The sequence below is a fragment of the Megascapheus bottae genome, chromosome X (genome assembly GCF_031878675.1).
Source record: "Megascapheus bottae isolate mThoBot1 chromosome X, mThoBot2.hap1, whole genome shotgun sequence".
Taxonomy (NCBI): Eukaryota; Metazoa; Chordata; class Mammalia; order Rodentia; family Geomyidae; genus Megascapheus; species Megascapheus bottae.
In genome coordinates, this window is record NC_143547.1 from 91,974,030 (window position 1) to 91,984,522 (window position 10,493).

At 40.5% G+C, this 10,493-nt stretch overlaps 1 pseudogene; it reads right to left on the reverse strand.

Moving 5' to 3' along the window:
* Positions 1-9,183: 9,183 nt before the first annotated feature.
* Positions 9,184-9,865, reverse strand: LOC150041562 (acyl-protein thioesterase 1-like; annotated as a pseudogene).
* Between the last annotated feature and the right edge of the window lie 628 nt (positions 9,866-10,493).

Genomic DNA, 10,493 nt, shown 5'->3' on the forward strand with positions numbered 1-10,493 from the left:
CAATCTTTTGTCCCTTCTCCTCTTTCTGAAAAAAAATAAGCAATTACAAAAAGAGGGTGTGATTTCCACCCTCCACACTGCAATTCAAATTTTTTTACAACTATTTTCAAGTGAAACTTTTCTAATTTCTTGATTGGTTCCACATTCACATCATTTCTGGGGGTTTAGTTAGGAGGTTTGGACTCAGCACACTTTAATTTTATTCCCCATGTGTTGAGAAAGAGAGGTATCTACAAGTTGCCCTTTTATTGTTCAAATAAAAAAGTATTGGTGAAAGTTGGAGTTGGCTTCCAATGGGGGTGAGGAAATTTTGGTTTACAGATCAATCGATGAGCTCCAGAAAGTGTGTGTGTCACTTATTCTGATGTGAAGACTCCACCCTGGGGGTAGTTTTGGCCTAGCAGCAGCTGGTTAAGCAGCTGGTAGAGAGCAGCTGCTGAAGGGGGACTATTTCTATGAGGGGTAGAATTTAAATTTGGACTTCTGGATTGAACTGTCCAAGTTGGCTTGACCCTAAATGGAATTTTCTCTCTCTCTATAGAGAAAGAATAAATGTATGTATATAATTTTATATAGCTATTTACGTACCTAGCTGTGTTTGCATGTTGGATACATGGAAAATCGAGGCAGAGCAAAGGACGGCTCGTGTCTACTTCCCAAGTCCCAACATTATTCTGGAGACATTGGGACCCAAAGGTGGCAATGATGTGTGAACTCTTTCCTGTCACTATGATGTTTTGATGAAACTGCTTGCTAAACTTGTACTGCCAACAGGGCTCTCATTTAAGGTTTAAAATGTCCTTTCATAACTGTTGGAAAGGAGGTTTGTATACATAGAGAGCATCTAGGATTTGCCCATTTCTGTAAAAAAAAAAACAACTTTCCTGACTGTAAATCCTGTGCTCTGTAAATAATCTGTGGGTCCAAGAAGACCAAAAAGCTTGCATTTTCCTACCCTCTTGCCCATCCTGCTTTTGAAGCCCTCAGCCAAGGGAAGGAGAGATGATAAATGGATCCAAAGACACATATTTATTTAGTAAATAAACTCATCATCATCTTCTATATTTTAAAATTCCTTCACTGGGAACAAATACAAGCTTAGGCTTCATTTGGGAACACACACACACACACACACACACACACACACACACACACACAGAGTTCCTTCTAAAGCCATTTGGTAATTGATGGTAGAAGAGAGCAGCATTCTACTCTCTATCCAGTACATCTGAGAGGTACAAAATCAAATCACAACTCTTTAAACCCAAGGGGCTACAAAATAACCCTTCTATTGCCCTGTCAAAGGCAATGGCAAGGGGAAGAGCTAGATGACAGGTGGTCGCCTACTTTTCAGAGGAACCCAAGGTCATTTCTTGCTGCCTTCTTTCTCACACATATATTAATGGGGCGCTCACAATATTCCAGGCACTTTACTTAGGGGGACCATGAGCCCAAAGAGTTTGGATGTCTTTCCTAGACAGGGCATACCCTAAAAGTGACTAGAACCAGGGTCCTCACAAATGAGTCTCGATTCATAGAAGCCAGAAATTCTCATGAGGCCTCAACCCATTCCTTGTGTGAATGCTGTTACTGTGAGGATGCTACAGGAAGAGGTAGCCTTTTATCTTCTTTGCAGTGCTGGAGATGACATTCAGGGTGTCACACATGCTAAGAAAGTATCGTACCACTGAGTCATCCATGTAGCCCCTGCTCCATGGTTTGCCAGTACTAGGACTTGAACTCAGGGCCTCATGCTCTCCTGTGACTCTTTTTTTTTTGCCAGTCCTGGGCTTGAGCTCAGGGCCTGAGCACTGGCCTTGGACTTTCTCAAGGCTAGAGCTCTACCACTTGAGCCTCAGCACCACTTCCGGTTTTTTCTATGTATGTGGTACCGAGGAATCGAACCCGGGTATTCGTGCATGCTAGGCAAGCACTCTACCACTAGGCCAAACTCCCGGCCCCTCCTGTGACTCTTTTTGCTCATAACTGGAGCTCTTCCACTCAAGCCACTATGCTACTTCCGATTTTCTGGTGGTTCGCTGGAGATAAGTGTCTTACAGACTTTTGTGCTTGGGCTGGCTTTGAACCATGATCCTCACATTTTAGCCTCCTGAGTAGCTAAGATTATAGGCATGATCCACTAGTTCCTGGTCCATGTAAGCCCTTTCTTAGTTCTCCCAAACTATTTCATGAAAAGAAGGCCCACGACAATACAGAACTATAAAGTGGGAAGAGTGGCACCAGTAAGATCTTCCCAAATTTTCCTCATTTCTCTATTCACTGGCTTTTAGGATGGCCTCTGGCAGAGCTCATCAAGTTATTTATGAGTCTTGCTAGGTTTCAGTGAGGCAGGCAGGGTGAGGAGAGGCTGGGTTGAAAACCCAGGTTGTTGTTCTTTCCTTCTCCCTTCTTAACCTCCAAGCTATAAAAAGGGGCGAGTTTCATGCAGCAAAAAAAAAGGATCTGTCAACATATTTCTTGTTTTTATGAACTGGAACGATTTTCCTCCCTGTTTAGAAAAAAAATGTGGCTGACCCTAGAAAGCCCAATTTATAAGGTTCTGGTACTTGTGTCTTTCCAGGGGTACTTTGAAAAAGTCTCATATACAAAAAGTATGCACAGAGGAAAATGTTATAAAAGCATTCTTCAGCAGATTTTCTTTGGTTTTGATTTGATTAGCCCATCCCAGCTCTGCTGAGAAAATACTTACATCTTAACATTTTGTAACATGTAGGTCTGAAGTAAATGGTTTGCATCTATAAAAATAGAACAATGAAACCTATTGAATTTTTTGGGAGGTGGGAAGGGAGAGTGAAAAGAAAGGGTGAGATTGATTGGACTATATTATAAATGTGTGGAAAAGTAACAATGAAATCCTACCCCGTAACTAATGCAAGCTAGTAAATAAAAAGGTAAATCTAGAAGATCTATAATATTTGTATCTTATATATTACATTTTAATTATTTAAAAATTGTTCGTGTTTATGGAGGGTGGCATGATAACTCCATTCATGATCAAATTCCACAATGATCAAATCTGGATAACTAATATTTCCATTTCTTTTAACTTTTATTGCTTTCTATGTATATTGGGAAACTTCAGACTCTTCTATTTTATTTTTTTACAAAATATATTTTAAATGTTACTGTGAACTGTTAGTTCCCAATGAGTGCCAAAAATGGGAATATAATATACATATGTACACATGTATTTTTAACCATAGATTTTCTCCTCTACACCTGTTGTGTCTTGGAATTTAGATTTTCCACTCAGTGAAGACTTAGGTGACTTCTGGAATCCATTGCAAGTTGTTGTTGTGTAAAAGACAAGTCCCAAGAGTTGGGGAGCAGAATCAAAGTTCAAGTGATGTGAGGGCACTGGGAAGAAAAAGATTAGACTAGAGCCTGATAATGAGGGGAAAGGGACTCTGGACACCATATAAAGATGGCAAGACACAAGTTGGAGGAAGTGAGAGGGAGAAAGTTGTGGGAAGGGATTATGTGAATCAAAACTGGTAGACTAAGTTGGGTACCAGTGGTTCACGCCTGCAATCCTTGCTACTTAGAAGGCTGAGATCTGAGAATAGGGATTCAAAGCCAGTCCAGGCACAAAAGTCTTGGTGATAAACTTATTGCCAATAAACTAGTCAGGAAAAACCAGAAGTGGTGCTGTAGCTCAAGTGGTAGGGCACTAGCCTTGAGCCAAAGAAGCTCAAGGATAACACCCAGACCCTGAGTTCAAATCCCAGGACTTGGACAAAACAAAACAAAGCACACACATAGACACACACAAAACAACACTGCAGACTGGGGCTGCGGGGAGCAGACTTAGTAGAGCTCTTGGGGAGAAATAGCTAGTTTAAACAACACAGGGCGTGGGAACAAGGAATAGTTGAGCAACAGCTCTGGTGTCAGGTGGCTATGAGGAGAGCAGTTTTTAATGTTAACTAGGGGATTGAGCATGGAACTCAGCCAGGAAGGACCTTGTATCCTTTAAGGGACAGGAGTGTGATTGGGGGGGGCGGGTTCGTGGCCTGGGGCTGAATCCTGGTATTCTGAGATGTGTGAAGGGCTAAACAGGTTGGACTTGTTCCTCAAATGTACTGGTTTGTAACATGTGCACCCCACAAGCGCTCCCACTGGAAGCATTGGTGCTTTCTCATTGGCTGGCAGAGGGAGCACCCGCGTGAGTGACAGGTGCAGGGAAACCTGAAGAAGCACAAGGAACAGCATTTGTGCTCGAAGGACAAATTCTAAAGTGCAGACTCCTCTTATATGCTCTGTGCTCTGGAAGGAAAATAAATGTAGATAATGGAAACCATGGTGCTGGATATAGACTACTCTTTAATTAGCTTGGCTAGGCAGCGGCATTCTCTGGTAGCAAATGTTTCCATTACCCGTGAATAATTTCAAGTGTTTTGTTTAAATGCCAGTTCTTAGGTTTGAACTCTGGGCCTGGGCCCTATCCCTGAGCTCTTCAGCTTAAGGCTAGCGTGCTACCAATTGAGTCATAGGTCTACATTCAGTTTTCTGATGCTTAATTGGAGATGAGTCTAATGGACTTTCCTGCCCAGGCTGGCTATGAACTATGATCCTCAGATCTCAGCCACCTGAGTAGCTAAAATTATAGGTGGGAGCCATGGGTACTTAGCAAAAACTCACATTTTTTATATGGAGTACATTCAGGGTTTAGGGTAGCATACTTCAAAGAACTTCTAATGGTCTCCAAGTGCACAAATGGTATTGCTTTGTTCTCATTAGCCCATGTAGCTAAATGATACTTTTTGCTCCGGTAAATATTTACTGTCTATTAATCTTATTCAATGTGGTACATGGGATAATGTTTTTCCTATTTGGAAAGAGATGATAAATACAGATCCAAGTTTATTTTCCTTAATATAACTTGGAGTCACTATTTTAAATTCAGCTAGGTTCTCACTCCCCTCCCTCTGTTCAGCAGGCCTGCATGTCCTGAGTACCTTCTTTGTGTTAGGTGCTGGGAATGTACACAAGGGTGTTAAGACAGGAGTCCGACACTCATGGAATTGACAGTCTCAAATGGGAGCCAGACAGGAAAGAAATAAACACACACATCACTATTTGGCATTTCATACTTCAGCTGAAAAGTATAATTTCGATGGTAATGACACATACTAAGGCTATATTCTAGCATGATAGGACAGTATAGCAGAGGGATATAAACTAGCACTGGGTTCTAGCAAGGCCTTCGTAAGGAAGTGACATGTGTACCTCAGTTGTCTGATGGGGCCAACAGCAAGCCCATGACAATGGACTAATCAAGGTTCCAAGCGGGGTTCACTCCCCTCCCAGTACCTCTGTCCATTTCATTTTTCCTCTCTTCCCTGCTATTCTTCCTCCTGCTATTTTTTTTTCTCCTATGCATTACTTTCCCCCTGTCATCTGAGCCAGGCTCTGTGAGTCTTTATGTTTTATCTTTGACAATGAGTCAAGGGGCAGGAATTTAATTGCAAGAAAATCCTGTGTGTGTGTGTGTGTGTGTGTGTGTGTGTGTGTGTGTGTGTGTGTGTGTGTTCTCCATGTGTGCGATGATAATATTTAAGAAATATTGCCTTGGAAATTGTCATTTCTTAGTCCCAGCTGTGTTTTGTTTGACAAAATTGTCTATTGAATCCCTAAGAATTGAATGTGGCTTGAGCATTTGCAGGGATGAGGGAACGAAGAGTGGTAATCTTTGGGCAAACAATTTTGCCACTTAGGATAACACTCGAGGGCCATTGAAGTTTTTGGCCATTCCTTCTCATTGACCACAGTCTGTTTAATTATTCACCTATCAAAGGCCATTTTCGTTGTTTTTTAGTTTTAGTTTTTTTCTTCATTTTGTTATTACAAATAAAGCTGCTATAAACATTTGTGTACATGATTTTTTTATGGACATAGTTTTCATTTCTCTGGGATAAGTGCCCGGCAGTGTGATTACTAGGTCCTATGGTAATTGCATGTTTAGTTTTGCAAGAAACTGCCAAACTGTTTTCCAGAGTGTTTTTGTAGCATTTCATATTCTCACAGAGATGTATGAGAGATCTGGTTTCTCTACATTTTTGTCATTATGCAATATTATCTCTTTGCCTTCTTTCTATCTCTCTGTCTCTTTCACTCTCAATTCTAACTACTCTGATAGGTGTATAGTGATATTTATTTTTGTACGCTTACTTTGTATTTTCCCTGGTTGATGATGGCTAACATCTTTCCATGTCTTTACCTTTCCTAGCTTCTCCTCAGCAAAACAAATTCTTTTATTTTATTTTTTTACATTTTTCTTTTTATTGTCGGGATAATGTATGGAGAGGTTACAGTTACATTCAACAGATAGTAGGTGCATCACTTCTCACACAAAAGAAATTCTTATACTTTTTGCCCATTTTCTTTCTTTTTCTTTTTTTGCCAGTCTTGGGCTTGAGCTCAGGGGTTGAGCACTGTCCTTGGACTTTCTCAAGGCTAGAGCTCTACCACTTGAGCCTCAGCACCACTTCCAGCTTTTATTCTATGTATGTGGTACCGAGGAATTGAACCCGGGTCTTCATGCATGCTAGGCAAGCACTTTAACCACTAGGCCAAACTCCCAGCCCTTTTTGCCCATTTTCTGAAAGTTTTCTTGCTGTTCAATTTTTCAAAAGTTCTTCATATATTTTAGGTATGAGTGATGTTAGTTATGTCACTTGAAAATACTTTCCCCATCCTATAGCTTGCGTTTTCCTCTCTCTCTCTCTCTCTCTCTCTCTCTCTCTCTCTCTCTCTCTCTCTCTCTCTCTCTCTCTCTCTCTCTCTCTCTCTCTCTCTCTCTCTCTCTCTCTGTCCTTTTCTCCCTCCCTTGATCACTTGTTCCTCCCTCCCCATCCTCTCTATATCTGTCTCTCAGAAACTCAGGGACTTGTGCTTCCTGTCATGTGAGCCACACTTTACGCTCTTTCTATTTTAGATTGCACTTTGGATAGGGTCTTGACACTTTTGCCCAAATAGGACCCAAATTGTAACCCAACGACCTCAGCCTCTTGAATGCCTAGGATTTTAGGCATGAACCAACATATTCAGCTTTCTTTTTAATCTCTCTCTCTCCCTCCCTCTCTCCCTCTCTCTCTCTCTTGCCAGTCCTGGGGCTTGAACTCAGGACCTGAGAATTGTCTTTGAGCTTTCTCAAGGCTAGAGCTTTACCACTTGAGCCACAGCACCACTTCTAGCTTTTTCTGTGTATGTAGTACTGAGGAATTGAACCCAGGGCTTTGTGCATGCTAGGTGAGCACTGTATCATTAGGCCATGTTCCTGGTCCCCCCTTTTTTAAATCAGAATTAAGTTTTATTTCATATTGATAGAAACGGTGAAAAACATTTTCATATCCCATGTTACAGCACATTTCACTGGCATATTTCTTGCCATAAAGACCTTACTGATTTGTGTGACTGAAGTAAGTTTATGTTCTTCAAGGCAAATCTAATAAATGATTGTTTAAAATTTTCAAATCCAGACACAAACATATGGCTTCATTATTAACATCCTATATAGTCCATTAGTAAATTCCACGATCAATTAGCACCCATTTATAAAGATGCATTCTTAACATTGGTCAGTTGGAATAGAGCAGAAAAATTAACACTTCAGAAATATCAAACATACAACTTTGCTACATATTAAACTGTGGTGATTACATAGTATAGGGTTCTGGTATTTATTATATTTATTGCCGATAATTTGTTTTTAAATCATTTTTACTGATAATCCAGAAATTTTGACTACTTGAAAACCCAATGATTACTATTTCTATCTTTGCTCAAAAGATCTTTTTTTTTTCTTTTTTTGGTGCTGGTACTAGGAATTGAACTCAGGGCCTTTAACTGTTCCAGGCAAAGGTGGCAAACTGCCACTTAAGCCAGAACTCTTCCAGGCTTTTGTTTGTTTGTTTTGGGGTTTTTAGGTGGTTAGCTGAATATAAGAATCTCACAGACTTTCGCGCCCTCATGGCATCAACAGTGATCCTTAGGCTACTGAGTAGCTGGGATTACAGGTGTGAGCCACCAGTGCCTGGCTCAAAAGAACTAACTTTAAAAACTCACTTGACTAAAGTGAAAATTTCAAATAAGTCTACTGGCAGGTGAAAATAATGCAAAGTTTTCTGCAGTACTTGGTTAAAAACATACATACAGAAAAGGTAAACTTAAACTCTATGCTATACAGATACCCAGCCATTTTACTAATTAGATTTTAAGATCAGTCTTAGGCATCTCTGAACATAGATTATGATCTAATCTTTTTTTAAATAAGAAAATAAAACCACAGAATTATTCTTATTACCTAAAGATTCTAGTAATAAGGTCTAAATTTGGACTAAGGTGTAATAATTTGAAATGCGTAGTACAGGAATTTCAATGTTTGAACTTCTTTGATAATGTACACAGATTTTAAATACCATGTACCTGTGATTCACAATATAAAATTATAGCATGTCTTGATAGTAGATGTCTATGGTAGGGAGGCAATATTTGGTTTACTATGAAAGTCAATAAAGAAAGAAACCTGTTTTTGAGAGGATTGAAGAATATTAAATAGAAATGATATCTGAAAAGAAGCCTAGTCCTTCAAATAAAGAGCCATTCATTCAAGAGGGCAGTATGACTCTTTTCTGACACTTAAAAGCATTATCCCTAGCATTAGGAATAATGTAATACCATCTAATTCTTACGTATTACAATCATTACATATCTATGAATACAGATATAAAAATACAGACACTGCATGAAGACTAATTGTGGTACAAGTCCTTAGACTAAGCCACAGCATTAATACATCATTTATACCTTACCTTCTTGTTTATATCTGAACAAATTTTCAGTAAGAATACTGATCTTTAAATAATATAATAAAAACTGATTGCAGTCTTTTATTATTTTGCTAAATTGCATTTGAGAAAAGGAAGCTAATGGATTCACTTATTTTAATACTAGTATATTCTGGATTATCTTATACAAATACATGTATAGAAACATAAAAGATCATGAATTTCCCATGGGGAGACATTATTGAGTCTGAATTATTGTATTTGTGAAACATTTTACCACTGCAAACATTAGAAGTTTTAAGATCAGGCATGGGAGGTTTTTAATCGACTACAATCATGATGGTGTACTTCCATACAAGGCCTTCTAGTGACATTAATCCATAGGAGGTAGGAGTTTATCAATGAATTGCTTGACATCCGTCATTTCCTGTTGACATGAACTGTGCATCATGCCTTCATGTGCTTTGAAAGTCACATTGGCTGGATTGACCAATGTTTTCAGTTTTTCAACAGTCAGAGAACCAAACATCAGGGGAACTAGAGGGTCACAATCTCCATGGCACTGGAGAATAGAAACATCTCTATCTGTGCCATTTATAGGTCCCTGTGGAAATGAAGTCCCAAGTGGAAGCCAGCAACTCAATGCAGTGACGCCTGCTACTTCCTGCTGTGTGGTGAGAGCAGTGTATAAAGATAAAGCTCCTCCCCGAGAAAATCCTCCTAAACTAATTCTGTTAGAAGGAATGCCATTGTTTACCTCTTGCTCTATCAAAGCTTTTACATTTTCTGATGCCTGTTTAATTCCACATTCATCTTCCTGGAACTCTGGTGAAAGTCCAACAATATCAAACCATGAAGGCATAACATGTTCATATTTAATGTAACAGGCATAATTGGCGCATGTGGGCAGATATATTTGATATGTGAACTTCTGATACCTGCAAAGGCTTCTGCCCATCCATGCCCAGTATCTCCCAGTCCATGAAGGAAAATAACTGCGGCGGTGGCCTTGCGGGCGGCGGGCACGGCGGGGCTGACATGTTATTGCTGCACATTCACCGGCTCAGCAGACAAGCGCAGCAGACAAGCGCGTCGGCAGAGGAAGGGAGAAGCGGGCGCCGGCCGCAGCCCAAGGACGTGCTAGCGCGAGTCCCTACCCCGAGTCCCGCCGGCCCTGCTGGGCGCGCTACTTTTTAATCTCTTTTTTTTTTTCTTTTTGGTCGATTGTGGGATTTGAACTCTGGGTTTGGGTGTTGTCCCTGAGCTCTTCAGCTCAAGGCTACCATCCTACCCCTTGAGCCACTTCTGATTTTCTGGTGGTTCATTGGAGATGAGTCTCATGGAATTTTTTAGTGCCAAGTTTGGCTTTGAAGTGTGATCCTCAGATCTAATCCTCCCGAGTAGGTAGAATTACAGGTGTGAGCCACTGTACCCGGCCCCAAATGTCATTTTTTGCTTTTGGTCGGTTGTGGGACTGGAACTCTGGCGTGGGCGTTTTTCCTGAGCGCTTAAGCTCAACACTACCATCCTCCCCCCTTGAGCCACAGTGCCACTTCCTCTTTTTAATCTCTTAAAGGATCTTCATATATTTTTTGCCAGTCCTGGGGCTTGAACTCAGGGCCTAAACACTGTCCTTGGGCTTTCTCAAGGTTAGAGCTCTACCACCTGAGCCATAGGTCCGCT